Consider the following 10,371-nt stretch of genomic DNA (forward strand, 5'->3'; position numbering starts at 1 on the left):
CAAGTGATTCATAAAAGAACTATAGGTGGTATTTTAATTATTTGTAAATGATAGGGTACATGATTAAGTTATTGTGCACAATTGATAATTCTAAACAAGACTTATCACTGATACAAAGATTATAGCAGGGATGGCAGTTACATTTATCCCCACTTCATTGTTGACTATCAAAGTGAATAACTTTTTATTACAATATTTATGATCAGAAACTAATTGCTGTATTGTCTGTACACTCACTGAGAAATTATATGGAGATGATGTTATTTGCTATTTCTGCCAGCTATCTTCTTTGTTCTTTGTATCTCATTGTTGTGGAATCATTCCTACATTTGTTTTAAGAAATTAATTTCCATACAATTATTTCATTGTGTTATGTTTGCTCATTTAGAACCCACTAATAAAACTGAAACAAATTGAGTGAAGAAATGTATGTATATATTGTACATACTAAAGTGTGTCTCATACATTTATATACATGTACATGTAATTAATGGTTCATACATGAATATTTATAATTGATTGTCTCATTATTTCTGTACTCAAATTACTTGAAATGCTTTGTTTAATACATTGTTCTTTATTTAGGATGTACTATAGCAGTGAAGGCTGAGAACCTAAATCCAGGTGGATCAGTTTAAAGATAGAGCTGCTCTCTATCTTGTCAAAGATGCTGAGGAAAAAGGTATTCACATGATCAATTCTTGTCTTGAATTAAAAGTTAACCATTTTTATTGCATTTTATATAGGGTTATTAAAACAGGAGGTACTGTTGTTGAAGGCACTGCTGGTAATACTGGTATTGGACTAGTACATATATGTAATGCATTAGGGTACAAGTGTGTCATCTTTATGCCAGATACTCAGTCACAGGTAGGATATGTGTGACATGTAATATCAGTGTAGTTTTATTGTTATAGGAAAAAATAGATACATTAAGAGTGTTAGGAGCTGAGGTATATCCTGTTCCTGCTGTACCATTTGATGATCCTAATAACTATAACCATCAGGTTAGTATTGTTAGTTAGAAATATTGGTGTATTCCATTAAGCTGGATTTAGCTGTTCCACGATCTGCACAGCTAATAGTCCCATAATCTGTATATCCAATAGTTGTATAGTCTGTATAGTCAATAGTTTGTTTTATAATAGCACAAGATAACAAATAAATAATTTTAAGGCATACTTTTCAAAATTTTAAAAGTTTTTTAGTTATAAGTAAATGTCAAAATTAGCAATGGTTTAGAATATGCCACTAAGTTTCTGTTGTCTGGGCAGTCATTTTGTGTATATACTCATACATGCACACACAAATATATGTGCACACAGACACACCTACAATTTGTTCCTATATACTGTAGGCAAAGAGATATGCTGATGATTTAGACAATGCAATATGGACAAAACCAGTTTGATAACACAGCTAATCGTAGAGCTCATCTTGAGACAACAGGACCTGAGATATGGGAACAAACAGAGGGAAAGGTCAGTGCTGTGACCTCTCTACTGGCACTGGAGGCACACTAGCAGGTACAATAATATAAGTCAGCAGATGCTCAGTATTTTCAAAGTTTGAAGAATGTTTAATATTATTATGCTATTCACTGGTAACAATATAAAGTGTATCAATTTCTTACATTTATGACCCAATAAAGAATGCTACTTGTTGTCTAGGTGTAGGGACGTTTTTAAAGACTAAAAACAAAGATATCAAAGTTGTCTTAGCTGACCTCAGGTAATTTACATATACTGTACAGTGAATAATTTTGAGGGTGAAAACTTTCATTTTTGTGGACTAGAACATTAGCAAAATGTTAATCCATGAATCTTGTGCAATTACCTGAGGAGTGGTAAAAATTGAACATGTCAGTCATACAATGAAACCTTTTGTGAAGTGTCTTTGTATATATGTATTTACTTTTGAAAAGGCATCATTTTACTAGATCGTCAAGGTATCTTTGACTCTTGTGCTATCTTTTTGGGATAGCAATCTGTCCCAGAGCTACACACAAGTGCAAAGTACTAACTTTTCATTTGTATGTAGGTCTGGAGAGTGGGGGACAAGACTACTAGAATAGAGTTAAAGCAATTATTTGACAAGAAGGTCAAACTTCACAGAAAAAAGCATAAAATATGATATCCATGGCTTTGATTCTGAAGAAGACACAAACTGCCATTACAGATATTAAAGTGGGAGGGAAAGGGATGGTAACAGTCACAGTATATGCTGTTGTCATCAATAGTAAAAGGGTGTGGTCACGTACAAGCCTTTCTGTGAAAATTTTACTGTGAAATTTTGACTTTTTAAATTTGCACTGTCTGTGAATTTTTTCCCTTGACATATATCCACTATATTATATGGTTCATCATTATACTTATAATGGTTTTCTACTTTAGGGCAGTGTTTTATATAACTGGTTCCCCTAATGGTAAGTTAGAGAGAAGTGAAGGTCTTCCATTACTGAAGGTAAGTTACTGACCAATAACATGCTGTATAACTACATGTACTATAATTGTATCCTTGATCATCCATCTTTGAATACTTAAAATATTATTAATATACAATTATACTAACTAGTGTTCTATAAGCAGTATACTAACTAGTATACTATAATCATTATACTAACTAGTATACTATAAGCATTATTGTGTTATTATACTATATATTATACTGTCTACTCTACTATACATTATACTAACTGGTTTATACTATAACTGTCTAGTATACCATAAGCATTATACTGTGTACTATACTATACATTATACTGTCTACTATACTATACCTTATACTGTCTACTATACTATACATTATACTACTAGTATACTAGACATAAGTATACACAGTGTAGACCCCTCGGCGCAGTGAATTTGCATTACATTTTTGTATGGAGAATATTTTTATCTTTCTGTTAAAATAGCTGGGCCAGGAAGAAGATAGCACACATGATTCCATGCCACAGCTGGAGAATAATAGCAACAGTGCCATTTCAGGAGCACGTGAGCATACGTTTTGTGGGTTGGGCTGAAAATAATTGCATTCTCAAGGTGACACATACATACATATAAACTATCTGCGAGATGCGACACATGATTATTTGCTCTCGCGCTAAGGCGCTCGGCAACTATAAGCATTATACTGTGTACTATAACATATACATTATACTGACTAGTATACTATGCATTATACTAATAGAATACTATAAGCATTATACTGTCTACTATACTATACATTATACTGACTAGTATAATATGCATTATACTAACTAGAATACTATAAGCATTATACTGTCTACTATACTATACATTATACTGACTAGTATACTATGTATTATATTTAGGTATTGGACAGGGAAGGGTCACCTCTAACTTACAAGGTGCTCCAATTGATTGGGCTTTATTAATAAAGGACACAGATATTGTCAGAATGGTCAGTGTCATTCTTTATTTTCTCTTGTATGTACTTACTAAAGTCTTAATAGACATTTCATCTCCTTCATGAAGAAGGTTTTTTTTTGTAGGGGCTTTCTCTGGTTTAAATGTGACTGCAGCTGTTCAGGTGAGTCATTTTGGAATAAGTAACATTTCTGTCCATTCATTGGATGTCTATCCATCCACTTTGTTTTCTCATCATTTATTATATTCACAATTTCTGGCAACCTTTAATCTTTAAAATGATATTAAAACAATAGTTTACAATTAAAATTGTTATTGCATTTATAAATATAACCCATGCATAGGTAGTTAGTTGTTTGATTATATTTGTCATTGATGTGTTTTGCCATCATTGACTTAATGCAAACTTTTTGATAGGTTGCCAGACAACTTGGCCCAGGTCATGTGATAGTCACATGTTTATGTGACAGTGGACAGGTATTATTTTACTTCTTATAATAATATTATTGCAATAACATTGTAGCGTTATTATACAAGGTTGTTTAATAGACAGTGGCTGGATAATAAAGGTATATTATAAACACTTTGTCTTGTGTTGTGTTGTATTATCTCTACCTTCAGGTTTATTGAATGTTCTCCCTGAACATTACAGAATGTCTTTGAACTGATATAAATAGTAAAAATATTTTTAAGATTTTATGATTATTATCTGCACATGGGTAGATGGTAATGCCACTGTATATGCTTTTACTGGTGAGGTCAATATTTGTAGTACCATGGACGAAGTGTTGTGCAAGTACATGTACTATATTATTGAAATCATAATTATTGCTACAATGGGAATACTACAGGTTTAGTACATGTGATTGTTATGATGTACGAACGTCTGCAATACGTAGATAAAAGCATCTATACAACCACACCTCAAACTAGTTTTCGCAAGCCAGACCAACCCTGTGATCGAATGATGTTTGTTGCTGGGTGTAGTCTCAGCAACTCTCCCTTAAATGAACGAGAGGGGCTGGTTACGTGAGACTAGCGTAGGACCACTGATGCTGCAACATGGAACTATTAGAGTTTTCTTTGGACTGTCAGTGTTTATTCCACTGTAGGAATAGCTGTTACTGATGGTTGGATAGAGAATGTTTATGAGAGGAACAGAAGTCATATAAATAATTGAAAATGTGTGTTTAAGGATCTTGCTCACAATGCTCATAAAGGGAAGAGAGACTGGGAAGACTACTTTGATTTGGGTATGAGTACAATGCTGGAATTTATCTAGTCTGAAGGAAAGTACCAGTGGAAGAGAGGAATTGAAAATTAAGGAAAGAGAAGTGAAATGCTGGAAGCTGTGTTGTGGAGCATTATGGGAAGAAATACCATCAGGACCGAGGTAGTATCATAGGAATGTGGGAGTCAGAGAAAGATCACAAAATTTCATCTTGATTGCAAAAAAAGTTTGAAGAGCAATTGTGAGGAGAAATGTTTATATATAGGTTGAGATAGAGAGAGAGAGAGAGAGGCTGGAGTACCATTATGAATAAGAGAGAAGATGGACACAGGTTTAGAGTGAATGTGTTTGACAGCATACCAGAAAAAAAAAGACCATAATGATGGAGAGTGGATAGAGTGAGAAAAATTTTAGATTTGAAATATCTATGGTGAGCAAGAGTTTCATTATTATTGGAGTGATGTTTAGCTCAGCAGAGAGAATGAGAAACTATTATAGCAGCATCAAAGTGGGAGTTTTCTATAGTAGTTTTGACTCGATTAAGGTAGGAATGGTTGATCCATGAGAAGGGGTGTTTGATGAGTATATAGGTTTGGTGGAAACAGTTGATTGATGATGTGAAGGAACATTCTTTGAAAAATGAGCCATGAAACATTACAGCCAGACAAAGGGAGTGTTCATTACCAATCAATAGGGTTAAGGAGAGAGCAATAAATAGCATGATCAAAGTCAGCTGGATGGTGCAGCCAGACCTTACAAGGAGGGAAAGGATTTGAAGTGGATAACAGATTTAATGGAAAGAGAAAAAGAATGGAATTATGATCAGATGAAGAGGACAGGAGAAAGAATATCACAAAAAGAAGGTCTTTATATTAGACAAAAGGAAACTAAGAAGGGGGCTGGTAATATTTGTCAATCAAGAATGAACAATGTGTAAGCTTGACAGAGAGGATAATAAGTTGTAATGATGAACGAACGGCTGCATACGTAAAAAGTTGGCACAACTGACACAGCCAGCACACACCTCAAACCAGTCTCGCAAGCCAGTCCCAACCCCCTATGATTGAGCGACCAGTCACAGAGGCTGGGTCTGGCTTGCGAGAATACCTCAAACCTCGTGTCTTCTTGCTGCGCAGGGCACTGATACTGAGATATGGAACTTACGAGAATTTTTCTTTTGCATTCCAGTGTTTATTCTGCACCTAGGAATAGTTGTGTTTTTTAAACCTGTCTTCCCCTAACACAAGGATCATATTATTGTGCCCAACAGCGTCAGCAGTAATGAGCTTACTAAAGTAGAGGAGATGCTCAAATCACTTGTTATTGTCACAGGAGTCTCCCTCAATCACTTTAGAGAGTTTTTATGCATGATTGGTTCTTTCCAGCGCTTTTATTCTCAGAAAAAAAATAATTGTATATGATACTTGGACTGACTATAGATGAAATTCCATATGATAAATACAATTAGGAATATTGAAATGCAGTTATTATAACTTCTCAAAATATCTTATTTTGGTGATGGGCCTGGTCTAGGTGGATATACTTTTAAACCACATATTTTATAAATGAAGTATCTCAAGTGTATGATGTCATTCCTTTGGGTTGATTCAAGTGCACGTTTATTGAAACCATTGTCCACCAAACTCTTAAAACGTTTAATTGAATTTCCAATTGTTTCAGGGGGTGAGGAGTTTTTGTCAAATCGATACATGATTGCCTTTGCAATGGACAGTACTATAAAGTATTTGAATATGACCGAGAAGATGGTCAAGGAGTTATAGGATTCCAAGCTGGTAGTTCTTAGAGCCATGATTCATTTAAACTGTACTGAAGTCTCACGTACGCTATTAGACAATGGTAGATTGGTGCTCTACATAAAGAATGTATGTTTGGTGTAGGGCAATCTTCTGGTAGATGTAATTGGGATTTATAACCCTTTAATAGTTCCTACATTTGGTTGTCACAGATTTGATCAGGCTGCTCTCTTTCTCTATTGGCAATTAAAATGTTTGGCAAAAGTATAACTGATGAAATTGCGACTAAAGAAGCTCGTAAAAAACTTTTACAATTGAAAGATCCAGTCAAAACAAGTGGAAACAGTACATCCTGTGGAAGAACATTGAGTGAAATTAAAATTCGATTGATTGATAACTAACAGCTGAATGCTGTCATTTTTATAGTTGCATTTGAGCTAAATTTTATTAAATGAAAATGATCATATTCAGTCTAAATGAAATGTTATATATACTGCCATGTATTTCTTCTAGATTCTGACTATGATGAAATGTAGTTTTGTCAGTTGATCTTTGTCAAACATCATTGTCTATAAGACATAGAAACTGCTATGTAAATAACATAGCTGAGACACTTAATATTTGCCAGTATTGCATATTTAAGAATTGAAATTGTAAAGACTAGATGAAGTGAATGGACTATGCGCAAAGAGTTATGTTAGTGAAGCGTTTATGTACACATAGGTTTGTAGAGTATAAAAATGTATGTGCACGCCATATTCGTCGTCCATGCTATATAGTTTAGTCGATTTAGCAGGGAGAGGCTAGCCTCCATGAACCATGCATAGATAGTATAGACTACGTAACCGAGATTGGAAATGAATTAACGTTTTCACGTGATCTATAGAGAAACGCACCTCCGTGTCCAAAGAATATTAAAAAGTAAGGTGGACAAACTCTGTAGCAACAGGTTTTTTTAATTATAAACCTTAATGTCTGAAAGAGCTCTTTGTAGTAGTGCAAAAAGACTACTGTGTTATCGTGTGACCCCAGTGCACTATCAGTATAATATTATCAGATAAATCATTAAATTAAAGTAAAATTCCCCAAAATAATATTACTCGTTTCAGAAGAAACAGGAGTAGTAGTGCACTGCAAGTTATAAAAAACGGTTTCATTGAATAAGGTTAAGAAGAAGACTCTAAAAAGAAATTGCTGTTTTTCACTAAAGGACGATATATCTCACTAGAACTGACAAAAGACAGCTGAAGTTAGTCCAATTTCAATGATGCTACAAATTTTTAATTTGTTTTGCAGGAATGTAGCAGGAAGTTATATTTAATGATTCACTAATGAAATAAACTGTAGATTTTTCCCATGTTAGGACATCATGTACTTTTTGTTATATAACAAAAAATGACGTGGATGAATGAGTGTAAAACTATATAGATGAAACTGACCCTCATTTTGTTGATATATTGAACAATGTACCAGATTGTATGATGTATGATATTCAACATGTCAATACCTTGCACAACAATATCAGTTATATATAATCAAACCATGCAATGCTTGTCAATTGAATTTATGTATAGCACTGTAATCCTCATGTGTTTCCTATAATAAAATGAGACAATCATAACTTTACACGAATGTACTACATGTGGTGCATTGTTTTTGTTGTCATCTTTGATTAATTGGAATAACCATATATCTTATAAAAAGTCATATATTATGTTCTCTGAACTGTTTTCTTATTGAATATGATATTCAAATGCATATAAGTTAGAGCAGTACTATGTTTTGATGTGGGTGTATCTTCCTCGCCTAGCAATAAGACCTATTTATTCATTTTTTAGTACATTTCCTCTTATTTGCTGCTATTGAGACTTTGAATGTAAATGACGATATGGTATTCAAGGGTGTCAAGTTAGTACAAATGCTATCATTAGTTGTTTTGATGTGGGTAGATCTTTTTTTCCCACCCAGTAATATGACCATTTGTTCATTTTTTTGTACATTTCTTCTTATTGCTGGTTATTGAGTCCATTTTTATGTGAACTGTTGTAAGGATGTATATTTAAGAAGTTCACATTGAATGATGTGTCACCTTGTATATGACAGCCTATTATTTTTATATTTTATATTGCACATAAGAATGTGAAGCTTGTCATTATGATGTTAACTTAAACTACTGTTTCAACTCAATAATAAAATTCATGTAAATACTTATAAAAAACCTAACTTTTTTAGACTTGTATTGCAAAACAATCTAGTGTAAGGATTAAGGACAAACTTTGCTGGAGGGTCAGTGACTGCATTGCTTGATTAAGAAAAATGATGAAAGTGATATATAAAATTTATTAAACAAAGTATTTTGAAAGGAATTAATGGCTATCATTTATAATATATTAACTAAACCAATGGAATTTTCTGTCCTACACACAACGTTGTTGTAACTGCAGCTCAAACCCAATCAAAAATACTTTAAAACCACAAATATTTAATAAGGCGGGGTTGTCTAGTACCTGAGGAATTGTCTAAACTTGTTCTACTGCATTGATACTCCCTCGCCCTAACAAGATGGAAGAATCGCCAGAACTGAGTATGTTTGTTTTAAGAAACGTTCAGCTACCAGATCACACTAAAATGTTAGGTGTTGGTTCTTATGGTAGTGTTGAAGAGATAGATGTTGGAGGATTAACATGTGCTGGGAAAACTCTTCATAATGAACTAATTGACACAGAAAAATAGAGGAGTTGAAGTCATGACACTGAAAGGGTTGTACAGGAGTGTCAATTGATGAGCAACTACGTCATCCCCACATGTCCAGTTTTTTGGGCATTTTGCTTTCGCCGTCACAAATCACAGTTACCTATCAGTTCTTGGATGGACTTCGTATCTTCCAACTAACTTAGATACTCTACTTCAGAAGTACTCAACTATACCAACTCCTATAAAGAGATTCATTTTACATGATGTATCTCTTGGTCTTACATATCTTCACAGTCACTCTCAACAATTATCCACAGAGATTTAACTGCTCGCAATGTGTTACTTACTTCAGCATTGGTAGCTAAGATAGCTGATTTTGGCAACTCTCGAATTGTTGACATCTCACCAGATCAACTTTGCTAAGACCATGACATGATTGTCCCCCAGGTACCTTAGTGTACTTACACCTGAGGCTTTGATCCCCAAACCGAAATATAATGAAAAACTTGACATATTTTCATTTGGCCACTTACTTTTGTACACCATGATTCAGGAATTTTCCCATTGTGCCAACTGGGTCTACTTTTATGAATCCAGATACTAAGGTAATACATTGCTCGCTCTGAAGTTGAACGTCGTGGTCATTATATTGAAAGCTTGATTCGCAGCTTTCTCAGTTCAAGCAAACTCCCTTGTCGAATGTCTTGACAATGATCCTGATAAAAGACCAACTGCACAACATCTTAGTCAGACTTTAAAGAATCTAGAAGATCAATTTCCAAATCCTTATACAGATTTGTTTTTAGGTTTTGACTTAATTCAACAAACCTTTTGAAGAAAGTGGTACACAACTTTTTGAAAGAAGGTGACCAAACTGTAAGGATACATGATCAAGAATTGAAGGTATAAATTCCATATACCTTACATGTTGTTTATGTTTTGTTTTAACAGAAAAACATATCTGAACTTCAAAAATCTCTGTCAGACAAAGGACAAACTACTTGAAGTTAAGGGAAACTGAATACAAGCATCAGTTGTTAATTATTCGACAAACACTTGAGGTACATTAAAATAATTATTATAGGTAATTATTTGTAATGCTCAATAGCACCCATTAAACCTCATTACCTTTCCCTCAAGTATTTTATTATTTATTATTTTATTATTGTGTCTTTTACTGGCAGTATGCATTCTTTGCAGGCACAAGATAATGAATTAATGATCATGAAGTCAAGTTTGAAGAATTTAGAAGTAAAGATATCGTTAATATATTAATAGAAGCTGACTTTTGAATGTTTGATAG

The 10,371-nt window shown here is 33.7% G+C and overlaps 1 pseudogene; it reads left to right on the forward strand.

Moving 5' to 3' along the window:
* The first annotated feature begins 585 nt into the window (after nt 1-585).
* LOC121366268 lies at nt 586-6,401 on the forward strand (annotated as a pseudogene).
* The last annotated feature ends 3,970 nt before the right edge of the window (nt 6,402-10,371 follow it).

Source organism: Gigantopelta aegis, unplaced genomic scaffold (assembly GCF_016097555.1).
Source record: "Gigantopelta aegis isolate Gae_Host unplaced genomic scaffold, Gae_host_genome ctg5154_pilon_pilon, whole genome shotgun sequence".
Classification (NCBI taxonomy): domain Eukaryota; kingdom Metazoa; phylum Mollusca; class Gastropoda; order Neomphalida; family Peltospiridae; genus Gigantopelta; species Gigantopelta aegis.